Consider the following 4,564-nt stretch of genomic DNA (forward strand, 5'->3'; position numbering starts at 1 on the left):
CCTTTCTTCTCCTCTTTTTCCCTCCCTCCCTCCCTCTCTCTCTCCCCCCCCTCTCTCTCTCTCTCTCTCTCTCTCTCTCTCGTTCACTCGCTCACTCTCCTTGTATCCTTCTCACTCTGTCCACGGGCTAACGCAAACGAGCTTTTGCGCAGCGTGTGATACCTCCACCTTTGCATGTAATGCGTATGCGCACGTACGTGGAAATAGGTATTTTACATATGTTACTTTGACACCGAGTCTGGTTAAGACGTCTCACGTCGGCGATGATTACAGCGACGCGCTGTACGACGACAAGATAAACATGATTCTGTACGCGCGGATGGCTCTGTGAGATGCGGCCTAACCATCGCGCTATCATTTCCTCAATATTTAAGGTGATCGAGATAGATTGAATAAAAAAATCTCACACACATATTTCCTACTGATTTACATTCTAAGAGTTAAAAATTCTGTTTCCTATTATAAATTATTTTATTTGAATATATCTATATATAAAGTAGCTAATCGTAAAGTTTTTAAAAGTACCAACATACATTTCTACACGATTTTTAAGTAGAAAATATTACAATTTGATTATATTCAAGTATAGAAATAAAAATCTTTATTTATTTTTTCCATGAGTTTGACTACAATTTTTCAGTCGGAGCAGCTTTCATTAATGTAAATGTGATTATCTATAACTTTCGTGGATATCACACATGACAGTCTATTGTTTACATGTATAAGATGAAGATACATCTATCGCGGTTCGTGTCAACAACGACCATGACGAGAACAAGCTCCGTCCTGGATAATTGGATGAGCTCTTAAACACTGCAAATTACCCCCGCGGCGACTTACTTATTATACTACGAATCATGTGGGACGACGAAAACGGGGTCCGAGGAGGAGCGGAGGGACCGCACCGTCCGCGACTACGGTTTATATTATAATTTCAAGCTACGATTACTTTGCCTTTTGTCTCTCGACAGGCGTACGTTGCGGTCAAAGCTCAAAAGCTTACTTATTATTTTCGGTCAAAGCCACGCGCCCGCACCGCCTGGGCGACCTTTTTCAAGCTGTCACCCCGAAGGTTGATGAGAAGGGTCCGTTTCGCGACTGCAAGCTGATCTCGTCAGCATTCGTCCAAGAATAAGAGATTGTGCAATCGATAACTGTCATTCTATTCACGGCGCTGCACAGAGATAAAAACATTCAGCATTCACTCAGCGGGAAAAATATTCAATTTTCCATAAGAATGAGATTTGACAATTGCATTCGGACCAAATGGACAAATGCCTTGTGCAAATGGCCGCAAAGCGTAGCTACATCACAGATCGCTGATCTTAACTTAACCCACGGCAGGGGAGTCCAGATTTCGCCTACGTAGTATTCAATTTGAGTGGAGCGAATTGCAGATTCTCACCGACTGCCCGCGGGCTTATTATCGCACTTTACCGGGTTGAAACATCGGGCGAAATTGCTTCTCTACCCTGGCCGATCCACCGCGTATAATGATTCTAGAGCGGGCTTTACAACAGGCTGATACGATCTATAGCCGAATACTCGGGATAGTTCAACCAATAAATATGACGCGATAAGCGCACCATATTCTTATATTGCAACGATTATTTTAAATGCAGCCAGCAATTATATTATTATAATTCGTAGCTCGTTGCATAATTTGTTGGGTGTAATATTTAATTGATTATTGTTAATTATATATATATATATTAGAAATGTAAGAAATAATCTACTGTTTTATATATGAGTAAAACGAAATTATGGATCATGCGATATTATAAAAACATGAGATCTCTCGGAGACGTAGAAAGTTAATAACAGAGACTTAATTAAAGTCATCATTTATATAGGTTTCTTCTTTTTAAATTTGAAGACGTGAACGAGAACCGAAGAGCAGGTCCAGGCTCGATCGAGAGGCTAAAGACGATGAATCGGCATTAATTGATCGCTCACGAGGTACGACGAAACGATCAGTGGACCCCGTAGGGTGATGGGGAGGCAACAGAAGGAGACGGTGGGGGATGTCAGAAGGTGAGATGGGTAAGAGAGGAGGGGAGGGTTATTAAAAATGCCCTGAAATATCCGGCGGATTAAATCGTCTCATTTGCATAAGATACGGTCACCGTAAACGCGAATTTATGGATATGCGAACGTATAGATTCGAGACCGAACGGGATAACTGCTAATAAAGGCTCATCCTGGCAGCAAATAATGAGGGGGTCCCCTGGGTGGCGTGGCGCCACGATATCCGACTAAATATCTCGCATGAGCTTATACCGTACGCTACATTATTGCCGCGAGATACGTTGTAAACATTCTTTACTCGATTCGCGTTTCCCCTCCCTTTGCCCCGCCAACTCCGCGACGCCGCGGTTCATTTCCTCTTTCGCTCGGTCTTTCCTTCGACTTACGACATTGCGAATCGAGATATTCCCCAGCTTTTTCCATATGCAATAAAATGGTGGAAGTTACGGCCCACAGAGCTCGTGATCAATAAACGTTAATTCATACAACCCGATATTACGATCGAATTTATGCATTGCGACTAATAGCGGTAATATATTCTGATGGCCCTTCTAGCGATTCCTCTTTGCCTTGGTTGCACGAAACGCTCTATATAGTATTAACATTGTTGATAAAGCACTTTCTACTTTTCTACTTTACAGGGACGCAAAGTATCTAGACTATACACTGAAAAAAAAAAAAATCTTAATTTAATCTTAATTTAACAGTTGTTTTTTAGGAATATGTCTATCTACACTGAAAAAAAATCTTATTATTATATAATATAATAATTTCAAAGAAATATCTTTTTGCCCGTATAAAAAATTATTTCTTTGGATCAATGAAAATTTTTTTGAAAATAAGATATTGTACTTTCAAAGAAATAAGATATTGTATTTTCAAAGAAATTTTCATTGAGAGAGAGAGAGAGAGAGAGAGAGAGAGAGAGAGAGAGAGAGAGAGATCCAAAGAAATAATTTTTTATACGAGCAAAAAGATATTTCTTTGAAATTATTATATTATATAATAATAAGAGATTTTTTTTCAGTGTAGATAGACATATTCCTAAAAAACAACTGTAATGAACTTACAAAGAGCTTTTTTCTCAAAATCTGCTAATAATTTAAAATTTATGTCCAACTATTTTTTATTAAGCTAAACGTCAATTGATTCGTCATAATATTTTTGTTCGTGCCAAGATTTCTATATTCTCGAAAGTAATACTTTTAAAAAATGTGTTTAACAATGTTGTTAGCGAATTCATTGGCTACAAATTCAAATGCTCAATTACATGGTCTGAAATATTAAAATATTATCGGAGAACGTTCTACGTTGCTGTACGCAGCGCATGTACTGTTCAAGTAATAGACTGACACATATGAAGAGTGCTAACAACGCGACATGTCACACGCTTATCAAGTGCCAACGAGAGATTCCTGATAGCGAGTGTGGCCATATCTTCCGCTAATACGACCGACTCATGTAAATGTCTATATTACGACGAAAGATCGTAGGCGCGACTGACGTCGATATAGTAGACAATTTTGTACTTAAAGTTTTTCCATCCGAGAGAAGAAACTAAATATTCATTTGTTTTGTGTCTGGATTAGATTTATTATTATTTAGAGAGAGAAAGAGAGAGGTGTTTGATAATCATTTATTTTATCGTAATTACGTCGCGAACGGTGAAAATTGTATTGTCGACTCTACCGTTAAACATTTTACACTAAGAATCGAAATAATTTTTTCGACACGTTATGGTAATGCAATTCTAGAAATCTGATATCAGATGATTCTACGTTTTTAACGTTGCAAATTGTTTTTTTTTTTTTTATATCTTTTTCTCATAAAAGACCTTTTCGATAAAGGTTGAAATTATTTTATTTCGCATATTAAAAAAGATTAATTATTGGTTGACAGGAAAAGTTATGGAAAATCACAGAAGACAATAAACCTAATGTAAATAAATTTATTCATGAGTCTCATTTAAATGAAAATAAAACCGATACGAGGGAGAATTTCGCTTAGCGAAGGCGATGTGTCTTTTGGAATATTACTTTCGGGATAATAATACGAATAAAGGCGGACAACCTGTGAAAATTGGCCCGGGACATAAACCGCGATTATATTGCGAGGAACATCGTACACCGAACTACATCCCAAAATCAAGAAATATTCCCGTAGGCCTCATCCAATCGCCGCACCGTACCGCGAAAGTCGGTAAAAATAAATGTCGCCAGCCACACGTATACGCGATGGTGCGGCGATAAATTAATCCGACACATCGCCGACCGCGTTCCTCAATCGTGGTAACACCGAATCCGTGGCCTTTCTCCCCTGCACCACTTATCCCCTGATTTATCGAAATTATATTTCAGCACGCGAAAAAAACCATTTCCGTACGTTACGTTTATATGGTTTGCCCAGTATATTTCCCCCTTCGTCTGAGTCTACCTGACAATTATTCTTTATATCCGTGCAACTAGCTCCATCAGCAACATCTGGAGATATAATATATAATGTTTTTATCAAAAATGAATTTTATAATTGACATATA

The sequence above is a fragment of the Trachymyrmex septentrionalis genome, unplaced genomic scaffold (genome assembly GCF_001594115.1).
Source record: "Trachymyrmex septentrionalis isolate Tsep2-gDNA-1 unplaced genomic scaffold, Tsep1.0 scaffold14, whole genome shotgun sequence".
Lineage (NCBI taxonomy): Eukaryota > Metazoa > Arthropoda > Insecta > Hymenoptera > Formicidae > Trachymyrmex > Trachymyrmex septentrionalis.